Consider the following 18,997-nt stretch of genomic DNA (forward strand, 5'->3'; position numbering starts at 1 on the left):
TAAGAGCTCAGCTGAAAGTATTTATAACATAGGAGTAATAATTATTATTGATTTAGACATTTCAGAGCAGAAATTCTACATATTGATGCTCTAAGGCAGGGGTGTCGAAATCGAGGCCCAGGGGCCAAATCCAGCCTGTGGTGCAGTTTTACCCAGCCCGCCAGACCAGATCATATTTTTATTCTAACTGGCCCACCAGTATGAGGTATAAAAAGTCAGGAACATGGGAAAGAAATGTGTTTTATCTATATTTTCAATTTTGCATCTCACAGTTACGACTTAAAGTTATGGTAGATTTAGCACACTAGATTTATAATTTTAGATTTTAAATCCTATTTTTACTTTTTTAAGTCATGATTTTGACTTTTATCTCATGTCTTCACCTTAAAAACTCATAAGTTTAAAAGATAAAGACATGACAAAGTCTTAATAATGTTTTTAAAAGGCAAAATATGAGAGAATACTGAAACCATGAATTTAAAAAGTCAAAAACTGAGATAAAATTCAAAATCATGATTTGTAACAGTCAAAATATGACGTAAACATCGAAATCATGAGTTTCAAATGTCAAAATATGATAAAATTAAAACCATAAGTTTGACTTTTTATGTCAGATTTTGAGTTTTTAACTTATCATGTTCACCTTTTAATCACAAAATCATTTATCATCAGTGCCAGGTTGTTTAACCCCAATAATTCATTTCTGGTGAAAATAAGGTTTTCTGAACATTTTATGGTTAAATATGGACCCTGTTTGGCTCTCAGGTCAGACCCAGGTTCAGAATCCGGCCCCTGCTGTGACTGAGTTTGACACTCCGGCTCTAAGGTGAAGTTATGGAGTAAAGACGGAGGCCTCGCTGTGTTTTATTCAGGTGTTTTTAGGAACACTAACGTCTGCTCCACCTCTACGTTTCAGACTGAAGTACATAAAAACCTCCCAGCACTAATCACGGCTGTTTAAATCTGATCATGGCGATGTTTCTCCTGGATTTCTACATCTTTAAAGGCGATGAGCGCTGACAGAATCAGGTCAAAACGAACTCATCAGATATTCACAGATGAGTTTAAAACAGCGAACACACATCAGTGTGTATCAGTAATGAAGGGGTGGTCGTTTAGAGCAAAGCTGCTAATAAAGTTTGAATAAATGCCTCCTTCCTGCCCAGACATCCCTACTTTCTCCCTCCACAGGTAAACAAACACAGAGCCTCAGCCACAGGTGACTCTCATTTTTAACTTTTTACACTTTATCTGAATATTTATATTTCATTATTTATTATATTTACGTTTAAATTTTTGTCATTGTGATTGATTAGCATCATCATTCTTTGTGTAAATGTGGTTCATGTTGTTATCAGTAAAAGCTTAAATCCTGGTCTCTGCTGCTGCTCTGTGACCAGGGCTGGCTATTTTCCACAGGCTCATAGTTAGGGCTGGGCAATTCATCGAAATTTAGATAAAATCGTGATATGGTCAACTGCAGTTTTCAAATGGCAGAAGGTGCAACACTTCAGTCTGAAATGTGAGACAAAATACCAGTTTATGAAATTATTTTGCAGCAGAGATTTTATAATCTACACATCATGCAAACATAGAAGTGCTTTTTTTAAATAGTCTACAAAAAAATCATATTTTTTTTGTAGTAGATTTTTTTCTTCTTTAAAATGATATAAACATAAATACTATCTTTCCCTTTAACATAATAATTCATGTAGAGTTTAAAATATGAGTGTAAATAATTTCTATTGAATATTTTTTTAATTGTTTGGCCCTAGTTGTATCTGTTTAATATTATGTTAGTTAAAGTATAGAATGATTTGTTGCTTAGGTTGGTTGAAAATGCGTAATATAAGGAACTAAAAAGAATTAGAATAATCGCAATTAGATTATTTCCTCAAATCGTTCAGCCCTACTCACAAACAAAGATACATGTTAAGATGAGTCCAACTATATTAAAACAATCTTTAATCGTCTGGCTGTTTATTAGAGGTGGGAGAAAAAATCCATTCATAGATGCATCAGGATCTGGAGGCGGACGACTCTGAATCGATTTATTTATTTAAGTCCTGTAATCGATTATCTACATATTTAACCCTTTACCTACTGAGTCTAAAAATGGTGATTTGGACATATTTAGTTATTCTGGCTGTAAAATAGTCAGGAAATGCCCTAAGTCTGAGAGCTTTGCTCCCTTTTCCCAGGAGTACTTGAACTTGACTTTTCAACATCTGGTTAATGATTATTGCACATTATATGGAATTGTCAGCAGTTTAAAAGAAGAAAAAACACAAAAACTGATTTGTTTTTCACGACATTTATGAGAAGAAATGTTGTTATTGCTCATGAAGTTTTGATTTGACATTTGAAATGTGAACCTATACATGTTTAGAACAATCAGCAGTCATTTTTTGAGTCTAGGACTCTGGGTGTGCAAAACAGTGCAGAAGATAACTATATACATAGGCTACAATTAGTGCAGATAAAGGTGGAGAAATGCATTCTCAACATTCTCAGTAACATATTGTTATTGCACATGACAGACACGCACAAATGCCGCTATCTAAGGCTATTTTTAGAAAACAGAACACCACTCTCACTCGCTCTCCTTTTACTCTCTTCCTTCACTCTCCTTTCTCACTCGTCTTCTGCCAAAGCTGCCGTTTTCGCGGTGCTGTTCAACATTGCTGTAAGCAACAACATTATATATACCACACATCATATATTGGTGGAAAGCACAGATTCTCAGCTCTCTGTCAGCGTTGGAATTTTTTAGATTGAGCAAACTTCCGAGGAGTTACAGTGCTGAGAATCCGTGTAGCGGTCTCACGATACTTCTGGTGTCTTGCTATGAATGCCCACGTCATATGGTTGTGAGTACTGTAATGAACCATATATGTGCACATGCCCACAATTCTCAGCTTTCCAACACCTCTGGAATTCTTCTGATCGGACAAACTTTGACAGAGTTACGGTAAAAATACTCTGGACATATAAAACACAGCGCCTGCTCAGTAGGTAAAGGGTTAATACTGTGGAATAGCAGAAACAAAAAGCCGTGTAACAGCAGGATTTCTTTTGCCAGTATTTCATCTTTGAAAAAAAGGATGCTGCTACCTTTGGTTCAGTGCAGTTCTAACTTTCCAGTTTACACACATCTCCCATTAGAGGAGAGTGGAAATTTAGTTTTTTAAACCAGTTGTAATGTTTTTATTATGGTGGACACAAAGAGAACAACAGAAATGTTAGAAAGAAAAATGAATGCATCAATAATCGATCAAGAATAGAACCATAGCCCAGTGAATGTTAATCAAAGTGAATCATGAGGTGCCTAAAGATGCCCACCTCTACTATTAATAAATGCAAACACAGAAATATTTTACTTTTTTAAACTTAAACTTGAAATTCTCCTCTCTGGTGTCTCTTGTTGTTAATTTTTCGCACTATTTTTCACTATAAGCCCATTTGCATTTGTTGGAATGAGTTTTTGTGACATGGATGAAGATTGGTGTTGCTGCAGTGTTTTACCTTCTTACACCTGCAGCTCTGATGTTCAACTCCTGACTTTAAAATCCATGAAGAAAGAATAAACCAGTGCTAATGCTGAATACTAAATAAATACTGTTGTACTTTTAATGGGTAATGGTCAGTGTTTAGGTCAAAGTAATATTCTTTTATTGTTGCTTGAATTTAGGACAGATCGTTTTTCTGACCCTCCCAGAGAAACCTCCCTCCCTATTGGTCAGCCCAGACACTGTCAGCATGTTCAGGACTTCAGAGGAATCAGGGACTCCAACCTTCAATAAACGGCTGCACAGGAGAGAACCCATCAGGACTAGATAAACTGGTCTACAGGTGATTGAGAGGGATTATTAGCCATGCGGGGCGGCTCTGGTCCAGGACTCTGGTTCTGTAGCCATGCAGGGCTGCTCTGGTCCAGGTCTCTGGTTCTGTAGCCAGGGCTGCTCTGGTCCAGGTCTCTGGTTCTGTAGCCAGGGCTGCTCTGGTCCAGGTCTCTGGTTCTGTAGCCATGCAGGGCTGCTCTGGTCCAGGTCTCTGGTTCTGTAGCCATGCAGGGCTGCTCTGGTCCAGGTCTCTGGTTCTGTAGCCAGGGCTGCTCTGGTCCAGGTCTCTGGTTCTGTAGCCATGCAGGGCTGCTCTGGTCCAGGTCTCTGGTTCTGTAGCCATGCAGGGCTGCTCTGGTCCAGGTCTCTGGTTCTGTAGCCAGGGCTGCTCTGGTCCAGGTCTCTGGTTCTGTAGCCATGCAGGGCTGCTCTGGTCCAGGTCTCTGGTGTTTCATCTCCCAGCCTCATATTTAATTTAAAGTCTACTCTCTCATGTGTTCATCCGCCTCCTCTGTCCATCTCTGTTGTTTATCTGTAACCAGAGAGCTGAAATCCAACACGGAGGAGTGCACCTGAAAGCAGCGCTGCATTCACTGACCCCTGGAAATTTTCCTCCAGTTTGTTCGTCTGTTTGATTTAAATTTCCGATAGATAGCATCCATCCATCATCCAACCATCCATCCTTCATCATCCATTATCCATCCATCCATCATCCATCCATTAAATCATCCATGCATCCATCCATTAAATATCCATCCATCATCCATCCATCTATCTATCCTTCTATACATCATCCAACCATCCATCCATCCATCCATTAAATCATCCATCTATCCACTCATCCATCATCCATCCATTAAATCATCCATCATTCATCCATCCATCATCCATCCATGCATCCATCCATTAAATATCCATCCATCATCCATGAAATCATCCATCCATCCATCATCCATCCATTAAATCATCCATCTATCCACTCATCCATCATCCATCCATTAAATCATCCATCATTCATCCATCCATCATCCATCCATGCATCCATCCATTAAATATCCATCCATCATCCATGAAATCATCCATCCATCCATCATCCATCCATGAAATCATCCATCCATCCATCCATTAAATCATCCATCTATCCACTCATCCATCCATCCATCCATTAAATCATCCATCCATCCATCATCCATCCATTAAATCATCCAAATGTTACCAACATATTTTTGTGATTATCATTGACATTTTTTTGAAGATTATAAACGACATTTTGCCCAGAATAGGTTGTGTAGTTCCTGTATTTTTGTTGCCATGGTAGCAAACCGGTTTCAGCAGGTTGGATGTTTAATAACTGGTTATGGAAGTTGAATTTTCTGGTCTTATGTCGACCTTTAGGGTGTCTAAATCCACAGAGGTGAGGCTGAAACGAGCCGAGGCGTTCAGAGTCACGCTGGTGCGCACATGCAGCCGACTGATAACGCCGTCAGTTACACCACATTACTGACGGCGTTTGTTTTTACGGTGAAATGTGTAGATTCTAAATCTAGATTTGTTTCTGCTTCTTTCTGCAGGCTCTCAGAATCCTCTGCATGCTCTCTGTTCTGAAGTTTTGTTGGATTTGTTGCTGGATGTGATGATAACGTGGATATTTGCTGTAAAAAGTCCCTGTACCAGTGAAGAGGAAGTTCTGCAGGGCGTCATGGAGGTGTCATGCACCTTTAACCCAAACATCCATGGTTAAATGGAGATCACTACAGCGGCTGGTCCTCCTCTAGAACACGCTTCTTCTGCCTGTCAGAACGTACACGTTTAATCTTTAAACACATGCGCTGAGCTGTTATCTCCACGCTGCAGACGTCAGCAGGAGGTAAAAAAATGTCTTGTTCTTTTTTTAGCTGCCTGATGATTCGATGTTTCTTCACTGAATCTTTCAAAACCTCAAAGAGCCTCAGCTGTAAATCACTCATTATTTAACTCATCACAATACAGAGACTTCAGATCTGAGGGCCGGGCTAAAGCCCACCACACGGGTCCAGGGACAGCTGATCCAACAGACTAGTGAAGGTGAAGACCGGCTCCCTGCAGGGTCAGAGGACAGAGCTGAGCCTGGTTTAGTATTAGGGACCAGAGGCCAGGTCTGAGTTCACTGGTCAGTGTGAACACAGGCGTCCTGTACTCAGCACTAGAGCTGCTCAGTCACAGCAGCAATCATAATCACCATTTTTAGGCCACTGGCACCGCCCTCAAAGCAAGAATATCAAATCTGTATGCATTCTTCTTCATTCTGATTAGAAATAGCTAATTTAGGGTCTTAACATGCCAGTTTCCCCCAGTGGACATAGGCATACAGGGGCTGTTAAATGTAACTCCATGGAGCCAGGAATCAGTCAGAGGTTGGGATAAAATCTACATGCATGAAATGTTTGCATATCAGAACATCTCTAGGGAGCATCCTCTAACAGGGAGTTAGCTCACAGCAGGTACAGGTCACCTTTTTACGTCTTTTCACCCAAAGACTGGTTCAGTATTTTAATGAACTCCTCTGAGGGGTTTTATCTGATTGACTCCCGAATTTTTGTGCTCATTTTAGACAAGATGGAGATAAAAACGGCTAAAAAAAAACGAGAGTTTTCACTGCCGTGACAGGAGCTCAAAGTTGGGTTTACATTTACTACTTTATTGAGGATTTTCAGCACAATCATTCCATGTAACTCTACATTCTTTATGCCAGTGATCGCAGGGATGATCACTCACTGATCCTGAATACTTTCATACATCAAAATCCTTCATTTGGTCACAGCGCCCCCTGTGGCCAACACATGCTTTCTACTTCATTTGCTTCCCTAGAACATTTTCAAACAGTCAGACCACCAAGAGTTATAGTCTTTGTCCTGCATGTGCACAGAACAGCCCCAATGAAAGCCTCTGGACCCGTACCAAAATCCAAACAGGAAGTCCACCAGCTTCCTCTCTTTTTCAAAATAAACCTTTTCTGTAGGTGCTGCCAAATGTTTACTTACTCTATAATCAAACTCTGGCTTTAGTTACTCTATAATCAAACTCTGGCTTTAGTTACTCTATAATCAAACTCTGGCTTTAGTTACTCTATAATCAAACTCTGGCTTTACTTACTCTATAATCAAACTCTGGCTTTAGTTACTCTATAATCAAACTCTGGCTTTAGTTACTCTATAATCAAACTCTGGCTTTACTTACTCTATAATCAAACTCTGGCTTTAGTTACTCTATAATCAAACTCTGGCTTTACTTACTCTATAATCAAACTCTGGCTTTAGTTACTCTATAATCAAACTCTGGCTTTACTTACTCTATAATCAAACTCTGGCTTTAGTTACTCTATAATCAAACTCTGGCTTTAGTTACTCTATAATCAAACTCTGGCTTTAGTTACTCTATAATCAAACTCTGGCTTTAGTTACTCTATAATCAAACTCTGGCTTTAGTTACTCTATAATCAAACTCTGGCTTTAGTTACTCTATAATCAAACTCTGGCTTTAGTTACTCTATAATCAAACTCTGGCTTTAGTTACTCTATAATCAAACTCTGGCTTTACTTACTCTATAATCAAACTCTGGCTTTAGTTACTCTATAATCAAACTCTGGCTTTACTTACTCTATAATCAAACTCTGGCTTTAGTTACTCTATAATCAAACTCTGGCTTTACTTACTCTATAATCAAACTCTGGCTTTAGTTACTCTATAATCAAACTCTGGCTTTACTTACTCTATAATCAAACTCTGGCTTTAGTTACTCTATAATCAAACTCTGGCTTTACTTACTCTATAATCAAACTCTGGCTTTAGTTACTCTATAATCAAACTCTGGCTTTGGTTACTCTATAATCAAACTCTGGCTTTACTTACTCTATAATCAAACTCTGGCTTTAGTTACTCTATAATCAAACTCTGGCTTTACTTACTCTATAATCAAACTCTGGCTTTAGTTACTCTATAATCAAACTCTGGCTTTACTTACTCTATAATCAAACTCTGGCTTTAGTTACTCTATAATCAAACTCTGGCTTTACTTACTCTATAATCAAACTCTGGCTTTAGTTACTCTATAATCAAACTCTGGCTTTAGTTACTCTATAATCAAACTCTGGCTTTAGTTACTCTATAATCAAACTCTGGCTTTAGTTACTCTATAATCAAACTCTGGCTTTACTTACTCTATAATCAAACTCTGGCTTTAGTTACTCTATAATCAAACTCTGGCTTTAGTTACTCTATAATCAAACTCTGGCTTTAGTTACTCTATAATCAAACTCTGGCTTTAGTTACTCTATAATCAAACTCTGGCTTTACTTACTCTATAATCAAACTCTGGCTTTAGTTACTCTATAATCAAACTCTGGCTTTACTTACTCTATAATCAAACTCTGGCTTTAGTTACTCTATAATCAAACTCTGGCTTTAGTTACTCTATAATCAAACTCTGGCTTTAGTTACTCTATAATCAAACTCTGGCTTTAGTTACTCTATAATCAAACTCTGGCTTTAGTTACTCTATAATCAAACTCTGGCTTAAGTTACTCTATAATCAAACTCTGGCTTTAGTTACTCTATAATCAAACTCTGGCTTAAGTTACTCTATAATCAAACTCTGGCTTAAGTTACTCTATAATCAAACTCTGGCTTTGGTTACTCTATAATCAAACTCTGGCTTAAGTTACTCTATAATCAAACTCTGGCTTAAGTTACTCTATAATCAAACTCTGGCTTAAGTTACTCTATAATCAAACTCTGGCTTTAGTTACTCTATAATCAAACTCTGGCTTAAGTTACTCTATAATCAAACTCTGGCTTTGGTTACTCTATAATCAAACTCTGGCTTTACTTACTCTATAATCAAACTCTGGCTTAAGTTACTCTATAATCAAACTCTGGCTTTAGTTACTCTATAATCAAACTCTGGCTTTAGTTACTCTATAATCAAACTCTGGCTTAAGTTACTCTATAATCAAACTCTGGCTTTGGTTACTCTATAATCAAACTCTGGCTTTACTTACTCTATAATCAAACTCTGGCTTTACTTACTCTATAATCAAACTCTGGCTTTAGTTACTCTATAATCAAACTCTGGCTTTGGTTACTCTATAATCAAACTCTGGCTTTGGTTACTCTATAATCAAACTCTGGCTTTAGTTACTCTATAATCAAACTCTGGCTTTACTTACTCTATAATCAAACTCTGGCTTTAGTTACTCTATAATCAAACTCTGGCTTTAGTTACTCTATAATCAAACTCTGGCTTTACTTACTCTATAATCAAACTCTGGCTTTAGTTACTCTATAATCAAACTCTGGCTTTAGTTACTCTATAATCAAACTCTGGCTTTAGTTACTCTATAATCAAACTCTGGCTTTAGTTACTCTATAATCAAACTCTGGCTTTAGTTACTCTATAATCAAACTCTGGCTTTAGTTACTCTATAATCAAACTCTGGCTTTAGTTACTCTATAATCAAACTCTGGCTTTAGTTACTCTATAATCAAACTCTGGCTTTACTTACTCTATAATCAAACTCTGGCTTTAGTTACTCTATAATCAAACTCTGGCTTTAGTTACTCTATAATCAAACTCTGGCTTTAGTTACTCTATAATCAAACTCTGGCTTTACTTACTCTATAATCAAACTCTGGCTTTAGTTACTCTATAATCAAACTCTGGCTTTAGTTACTCTATAATCAAACTCTGGCTTTAGTTACTCTATAATCAAACTCTGGCTTTAGTTACTCTATAATCAAACTCTGGCTTTACTTACTCTATAATCAAACTCTGGCTTTAGTTACTCTATAATCAAACTCTGGCTTTAGTTACTCTATAATCAAACTCTGGCTTTACTTACTCTATAATCAAACTCTGGCTTTAGTTACTCTATAATCAAACTCTGGCTTTACTTACTCTATAATCAAACTCTGGCTTTAGTTACTCTGTAAATCAAACTCTGGCTTTAGTTACTCTATAATCAAACTCTGGCTTTAGTTACTCTATAATCAAACACTGGTTTTAGTTACTCTATAATCAAACTCTGGTTTTAGTTACTCTATAATCAAACTCTGGCTTTAGTTACTCTATAATCAAACTCTGGTTTTAGTTACTCTATAATCAAACTCTGACTTTAGTTACTCTATAATCAAACTCTGGTTTTAGTTACTCTATAATCAAACTCTGGTTTTAGTTACTCTATAATCAAACTCTGGTTTTAGTTACTCTATAATCAAACTCTGGCTTTAGTTACTCTGTAAATCAAACTCTGGTTTTAGTTACTCTATAATCAAACTCTGGCTTTAGTTACTCTGTAAATCAAACTCTGGCTTTAGTTACTCTATAATCAAACTCTGGCTTTAGTTACTCTATAATCAAACTCTGGCTTTGGTTACTCTATAATCAAACTCTGGCTTTAGTTACTCTATAATCAAACTCTGGATATACTTACTCTAAAATCAAAAACTGTCTTTAGTTACTCTATAATCAAACTCTGGCTTACTCTATAATCAAACTCTGGTTTTAGTTACTCTATAATCAAACTCTGGCTTTAGTTACTCTATAATCAAACTCTGGCTTTACTTACTCTATAATCAAACTCTGGCTTTAGTTACTCTATAATCAAACTCTGGCTTTAGTTACTCTATAATCAAACTCTGGCTTAAGTTACTCTATAATCAAACTCTGGCTTTAGTTACTCTATAATCAAACTCTGGCTTAAGTTACTCTATAATCAAACTCTGGCTTTAGTTACTCTATAATCAAACTCTGGCTTTAGTTACTCTATAATCAAACTCTGGCTTTAGTTACTCTATAATCAAACTCTGGTTTTAGTTACTCTATAATCAAACTCTGGTTTTAGTTACTCTATAATCAAACTCTGGCTTTAGTTACTCTATAATCAAACTCTGGCTTTAATTACTCTATAATCAAACTCTGGCTTTAGTTACTCTATAATCAAACTCTGGTTTTAGTTACTCTATAATCAAACTCTGGTTTTAGTTACTCTATAATCAAACTCTGGTTTTAGTTACTCTATAATCAAACTCTGGCTTTAGTTACTCTATAATCAAACTCTGGCTTTAGTTACTCTATAATCAAACTCTGGCTTTAGTTACTCTATAATCAAACTCTGGCTTTAGTTACTCTATAATCAAACTCTGGCTTTAGTTACTCTATAATCAAACTCTGGCTTTAGTTACTCTATAATCAAACTCTGGCTTAAGTTACTCTATAATCAAACTCTGGCTTTAGTTACTCTATAATCAAACTCTGGCTTTACTTACTCTATAATCAAACTCTGGCTTTACTTACTCTATAATCAAACTCTGGCTTTAGTTACTCTATAATCAAACTCTGGCTTTACTTACTCTATAATCAAACTCTGGCTTTAGTTACTCTATAATCAAACTCTGGCTTTACTTACTCTATAATCAAACTCTGGCTTTAGTTACTCTATAATCAAACTCTGGCTTTACTTACTCTATAATCAAACTCTGGCTTTAGTTACTCTATAATCAAACTCTGGCTTTACTTACTCTATAATCAAACTCTGGCTTTAGTTACTCTATAATCAAACTCTGGCTTTAGTTACTCTATAATCAAACTCTGGCTTTAGTTACTCTATAATCAAACTCTGGCTTTAGTTACTCTATAATCAAACTCTGGCTTTACTTACTCTATAATCAAACTCTGGCTTTAGTTACTCTATAATCAAACTCTGGCTTTAGTTACTCTATAATCAAACTCTGGCTTTAGTTACTCTATAATCAAACTCTGGCTTTACTTACTCTATAATCAAACTCTGGCTTTAGTTACTCTATAATCAAACTCTGGCTTAAGTTACTCTATAATCAAACTCTGGCTTTAGTTACTCTATAATCAAACTCTGGCTTTAGTTACTCTATAATCAAACTCTGGCTTTACTTACTCTATAATCAAACTCTGGCTTTAGTTACTCTATAATCAAACTCTGGCTTTAGTTACTCTATAATCAAACTCTGGCTTTAGTTACTCTATAATCAAACTCTGGCTTTAGTTACTCTATAATCAAACTCTGGCTTTACTTACTCTATAATCAAACTCTGGCTTTAGTTACTCTATAATCAAACTCTGGCTTTAGTTACTCTATAATCAAACTCTGGCTTTAGTTACTCTATAATCAAACTCTGGCTTTAGTTACTCTATAATCAAACTCTGGCTTTAGTTACTCTATAATCAAACTCTGGCTTTACTTACTCTATAATCAAACTCTGGCTTTAGTTACTCTATAATCAAACTCTGGCTTAAGTTACTCTATAATCAAACTCTGGCTTTAGTTACTCTATAATCAAACTCTGGCTTAAGTTACTCTATAATCAAACTCTGGCTTAAGTTACTCTATAATCAAACTCTGGCTTAAGTTACTCTATAATCAAACTCTGGCTTAAGTTACTCTATAATCAAACTCTGGCTTTAGTTACTCTATAATCAAACTCTGGCTTAAGTTACTCTATAATCAAACTCTGGCTTTAGTTACTCTATAATCAAACTCTGGCTTAAGTTACTCTATAATCAAACTCTGGCTTTAGTTACTCTATAATCAAACTCTGGCTTTACTTACTCTATAATCAAACTCTGGCTTAAGTTACTCTATAATCAAACTCTGGCTTTAGTTACTCTATAATCAAACTCTGGCTTTAGTTACTCTATAATCAAACTCTGGCTTAAGTTACTCTATAATCAAACTCTGGCTTTGGTTACTCTATAATCAAACTCTGGCTTTAGTTACTCTATAATCAAACTCTGGCTTTAGTTACTCTATAATCAAACTCTGGCTTTAGTTACTCTATAATCAAACTCTGGCTTTGGTTACTCTATAATCAAACTCTGGCTTTGGTTACTCTATAATCAAACTCTGGCTTTAGTTACTCTATAATCAAACTCTGGCTTTACTTACTCTATAATCAAACTCTGGCTTTGGTTACTCTATAATCAAACTCTGGCTTTACTTACTCTATAATCAAACTCTGGCTTTACTTACTCTATAATCAAACTCTGGCTTTAGTTACTCTATAATCAAACTCTGGCTTTAGTTACTCTATAATCAAACTCTGGCTTTAGTTACTCTATAATCAAACTCTGGCTTTGGTTACTCTATAATCAAACTCTGGCTTTGGTTAGTCTATAATCAAACTCTGGCTTTAGTTACTCTATAATCAAACTCTGGCTTTAGTTACTCTATAATCAAACTCTGGCTTTGGTTACTCTATAATCAAACTCTGGCTTTAGTTACTCTATAATCAAACTCTGGCTTTAGTTACTCTATAATCAAACTCTGGCTTTAGTTACTCTATAATCAAACTCTGGCTTTAGTTACTCTATAATCAAACTCTGGCTTTAGTTACTCTATAATCAAACTCTGGCTTTAGTTACTCTATAATCAAACTCTGGCTTAAGTTACTCTATAATCAAACTCTGGCTTTAGTTACTCTATAATCAAACTCTGGCTTTAGTTACTCTATAATCAAACTCTGGCTTTACTTACTCTATAATCAAACTCTGGCTTTAGTTACTCTATAATCAAACTCTGGCTTTAGTTACTCTATAATCAAACTCTGGCTTTAGTTACTCTATAATCAAACTCTGGCTTTAGTTACTCTATAATCAAACTCTGGCTTTACTTACTCTATAATCAAACTCTGGCTTTAGTTACTCTATAATCAAACTCTGGCTTTAGTTACTCTATAATCAAACTCTGGCTTTAGTTACTCTATAATCAAACTCTGGCTTTACTTACTCTATAATCAAACTCTGGCTTTAGTTACTCTATAATCAAACTCTGGCTTTGGTTACTCTATAATCAAACTCTGGCTTTAGTTACTCTATAATCAAACTCTGGCTTTACTTACTCTATAATCAAACTCTGGCTTAAGTTACTCTATAATCAAACTCTGGCTTTACTTACTCTATAATCAAACTCTGGCTTTAGTTACTCTATAATCAAACTCTGGCTTTACTTACTCTATAATCAAACTCTGGCTTTAGTTACTCTATAATCAAACTCTGGCTTTACTTACTCTATAATCAAACTCTGGCCTTAGTTACTCTATAATCAAACTCTGGCTTAAGTTACTCTATAATCAAACTCTGGCTTTGGTTACTCTATAATCAAACTCTGGCTTTAGTTACTCTATAATCAAACTCTGGCTTTACTTACTCTATAATCAAACTCTGGCTTAAGTTACTCTATAATCAAACTCTGGCTTTGGTTACTCTATAATCAAACTCTGGCTTTAGTTACTCTATAATCAAACTCTGGCTTTAGTTACTCTATAATCAAACTCTGGCTTTACTTACTCTATAATCAAACTCTGGCTTTAGTTACTCTATAATCAAACTCTGGCTTTAATTACTCTATAATCAAACTCTGGCTTAAGTTACTCTATAATCAAACTCTGGCTTTAGTTACTCTATAATCAAACTCTGGCTTAAGTTACTCTATAATCAAACTCTGGCTTTAGTTACTCTATAATCAAACTCTGGCTTTACTTACTCTATAATCAAACTCTGGCTTTAGTTACTCTATAATCAAACTCTGGCTTTAGTTACTCTATAATCAAACTCTGGCTTTAGTTACTCTATAATCAAACTCTGGCTTTACTTACTCTATAATCAAACTCTGGCTTTACTTACTCTATAATCAAACTCTGGCTTTAGTTACTCTATAATCAAACTCTGGCTTTAGTTACTCTATAATCAAACTCTGGCTTTAGTTACTCTATAATCAAACTCTGGCTTTAGTTACTCTATAATCAAACTCTGGCTTTAGTTACTCTATAATCAAACTCTGGCTTTAGTTACTCTATAATCAAACTCTGGCTTTAGTTACTCTATAATCAAACTCTGGCTTTGGTTACTCTATAATCAAACTCTGGCTTTACTTACTCTATAATCAAACTCTGGCTTTAGTTACTCTATAATCAAACTCTGGCTTTAGTTACTCTCTAATCAAACTCTGGCTTTGGTGACTCTATAATCAAACTCTGGCTTTACTTACTCTATAATCAAACTCTGGCTTTAAGTTACTCTATAAATCAAACTCTGGCTTAGTTACTCTATAATCAAACTCTGGCTTTAGTTACTCTATAATCAAACTCTGGCTTTGGTTACTCTATAATCAAACTCTGGCTTTACTTACTCTATAATCAAACTCTGGCTTTAGTTACTCTATAATCAAACTCTGGCTTAAGTTACTCTATAATCAAACTCTGGCTTTACTTACTCTATAATCAAACTCTGGCTTTAGTTACTCTATAATCAAACTCTGGCTTTACTTACTCTATAATCAAACTCTGGCTTTAGTTACTCTATAATCAAACTCTGGCTTTACTTACTCTATAATCAAACTCTGGCTTTAGTTACTCTATAATCAAACTCTGGCTTTGGTTACTCTATAATCAAACTCTGGCTTTACTTACTCTATAATCAAACTCTGGCTTTACTTACTCTTTAATCAAACTCTGGCTTTAGTTACTCTATAATCAAACTCTGGCTTTAGTTACTCTATAATCAAACTCTGGCTTAAGTTACTCTATAATCAAACTCTGGCTTTGGTTACTCTATAATCAAACTCGGGCTTTACTTACTCTATAATCAAACTCTGGCTTTAGTTACTCTATAATCAAACTCTGGCTTAAGTTACTCTATAATCAAACTCTGGCTTTAGTTACTCTATAATCAAACTCGGGCTTTACTTACTCTATAATCAAACTCTGGCTTAAGTTACTCTATAATCAAACTCTGGCTTAAGTTACTCTATAATCAAACTCTGGCTTTAGTTACTCTATAATCAAACTCTGGCTTTGGTTACTCTATAATCAAACTCTGGCTTTACTTACTCTATAATCAAACTCTGGCTTTACTTACTCTATAATCAAACTCTGGCTTTACTTACTCTATAATCAAACTCTGGCTTTAGTTACTCTATAATCAAACTCTGGCTTTACTTACTCTATAATCAAACTCTGGCTTTAGTTACTCTATAATCAAACTCTGGCTTTACTTACTCTATAATCAAACTCTGGCTTTAGTTACTCTATAATCAAACTCTGGCTTTACTTACTCTATAATCAAACTCTGGCTTTAGTTACTCTATAATCAAACTCTGGCTTTGGTTACTCTATAATCAAACTCTGGCTTTACTTACTCTATAATCAAACTCTGGCTTTACTTACTCTTTAATCAAACTCTGGCTTTAGTTACTCTATAATCAAACTCTGGCTTTAGTTACTCTATAATCAAACTCTGGCTTTGGTTACTCTATAATCAAACTCTGGCTTTACTTACTCTATAATCAAACTCTGGCTTTAGTTACTCTATAATCAAACTCTGGCTTTAGTTACTCTATAATCAAACTCTGGCTTTAGTTACTCTATAATCAAACTCTGGCTTTACTTACTCTATAATCAAACTCTGGCTTTAGTTACTCTATAATCAAACTCTGGCTTTAGTTACTCTATAATCAAACTCTGGCTTTACTTACTCTATAATCAAACTCTGGCTTTAGTTACTCTATAATCAAACTCTGGCTTTAGTTACTCTATAATCAAACTCTGGCTTTAGTTACTCTATAATCAAACTCTGGCTTTACTTACTCTATAATCAAACTCTGGCTTTAGTTACTCTATAATCAAACTCTGGCTTAAGTTACTCTATAATCAAACTCTGGCTTTAGTTACTCTATAATCAAACTCTGGCTTTACTTACTCTATAATCAAACTCTGGCTTTAGTTACTCTATAATCAAACTCTGGCTTTAGTTACTCTATAATCAAACTCTGGCTTTACTTACTCTATAATCAAACTCTGGCTTTACTTACTCTTTAATCAAACTCTGGCTTTAGTTACTCTATAATCAAACTCTGGCTTTGGTTACTCTATAATCAAACTCTGGCTTTACTTACTCTATAATCAAACTCTGGCTTTACTTACTCTATAATCAAACTCTGGCTTTAGTTACTCTATAATCAAACTCTGGCTTTAGTTACTCTATAATCAAACTCTGGCTTTAGTTACTCTATAATCAAACTCTGGCTTTACTTACTCTATAATCAAACTCTGGCTTTAGTTACTCTATAATCAAACTCTGGCTTAAGTTACTCTATAATCAAACTCTGGCTTTACTTACTCTATAATCAAACTCTGGCTTTAGTTACTCTATAATCAAACTCTGGCTTTACTTACTCTATAATCAAACTCTGGCTTTAGTTACTCTATAATCAAACTCTGGCTTTACTTACTCTATAATCAAACTCTGGCTTTAGTTACTCTATAATCAAACTCTGGCTTTGGTTACTCTATAATCAAACTCTGGCTTTACTTACTCTATAATCAAACTCTGGCTTTACTTACTCTTTAATCAAACTCTGGCTTTAGTTACTCTATAATCAAACTCTGGCTTTGGTTACTCTATAATCAAACTCTGGCTTTACTTACTCTATAATCAAACTCTGGCTTTACTTACTCTTTAATCAAACTCTGGCTTTAGTTACTCTATAATCAAACTCTGGCTTTAGTTACTCTATAACTTTGGTTGTAGCAGAGGGCTAATCTGAATAATGCTAACTGGTTGTAGCAGAGGGCTAAGCTGAATAAAGCTAACTGGTTGTAGCAGAGGGCTAAGCTGAATAATGCTAACTTGTTGTAGCAGAGGGCTAAGCTATCGGAGGCTAGTGAGAGTCTTACTGTTGTTTTTAGCTACTTCTAAGCTAATAAGGCTAATTGGGTCATCCAACCCGTCCAGAGCTAACGTGGGCTGAGGATGGGGGCGGTCTAATGAGGGTGAGATGGTCACAGGAGGGTCTGGACCATCAGGAGGCGTCAGGTGTCGGCGATGCTGGGCTCAGATGAAGAGATGTGGTGTTAGAGCGATGCAGAGTGTCTGCAGCTCAGAGACTGGAGGCTTCAGATGAGTCACGCTGCTACTGCACCATGACAACAGAGGAGGAGGGGCGGGGTCTCTGAGTGACGCTGAACACAGTGGAATATTCCAGATTAAATAATCACGGCATACACACCTCCTGGTGGGGATAATTAAGCTTTAGATAAAGACAAACACCCTGATCAGTGTCCTAGTGTCAGAGCACGATGGTTAAATATCAGACTTACTCTGGAGATCAAAATTAGAGAACAATTTATGAACACTTGATTTATTCCGAAATAATGTCATCTTCATTGCTCACTATTTGAAGGATTTTTTGTTGTGGCAATACCATGCTACTGGAACATTGTTTTAAAACAGAGAAAGGAACTTCAACAAAAAAATAATTATTTTGTGGAAAACACAGTGATCAAAATTAAAGAACAGCAATGCCTGTAGCACAAAGAAAGATTATAGCAAAATTTTCTGAAGGTTACGGCAGTCAGAAATGAGTAGGAAGAGTACAGGCCTTTGCTTTGAATGACTGGAGCACATCTACAGCCACAGGACGTCACCAGTCTCTCACACTTTTTTGGTGTGATTTTGGTCCACTCTTCTTCCAGTCTCCTCCACAGTTCAGTGACTCTAGTGGGTTTATTGGCCATAACTTTGTCGCCAAGGATCTTCCAGAGGTTTTCTCTTGCGTTTAGATTAGGACTCTGGGCTGGCCATTTCAATATTTCAGTGTTTTCAGTTTCAAAGAACTGTTTTACACATTTTGCTGGTTGACACTGGGCATTGTCCTGCATGAAAATGACTGTCTGATTAGGTGATGAACGCAGGGAAGGAATCATGTTGTCAAAGAAGGTTCTGATAAACATTTGCATTCACTCAGCCATGTAGCTGGACAAGAGGCCCGACTCCTGCTGCAGAAAACATTCCCCAAACCACGACACTTCCTCCTCAACTTTTCACTGACTTCTTTATTCACTTTGGGTTCAGTCTTTCCCCAGTTTGACGATTTACAGAATGTTTTCCATTGGATCCAAATAAATTAAACTTGCTTTCATCACTGAAGTAAACTTTGGACCAGTTTTCTTCTGTCCCTCAGCAAAGGTTAGTCTAGCTGTTTGATTCTTTCTGCTAATGAGAGGTTTGGTCACTGCTGAGGGGCTTTCAGTCCAGATGTTCTTAAACATCAAGACACTGTATGATGAGGCAGAGTCCCTGTTCAGAGATG

At 36.0% G+C, this 18,997-nt stretch overlaps 1 protein-coding gene across 4 annotated transcripts in view; it reads left to right on the plus strand.

Moving 5' to 3' along the window:
- LOC121509019 (CSC1-like protein 2) overlaps window positions 1-18,997 on the plus strand; it is an 85,189-nt gene that overhangs the window by 27,345 nt on the left and 38,847 nt on the right. For 2 of the 4 annotated variants that reach the window (XM_041786201.1, XM_041786204.1), the window contains exon 2: window positions 5,414-5,709. The exons of 1 other annotated variant lie outside the window; for it this stretch is intronic. The gene's annotated coding sequence lies outside the window, so the exon portion shown is untranslated. Of the gene's footprint in view, window positions 1-3,745; window positions 3,853-5,413; window positions 5,710-18,997 lie in introns of those variants that run through there. One more of the 4 variants, XM_041786203.1, reaches the window with a different exon arrangement.

This window comes from Cheilinus undulatus, linkage group 4, assembly GCF_018320785.1.
Source record: "Cheilinus undulatus linkage group 4, ASM1832078v1, whole genome shotgun sequence".
Lineage (NCBI taxonomy): Eukaryota > Metazoa > Chordata > Actinopteri > Labriformes > Labridae > Cheilinus > Cheilinus undulatus.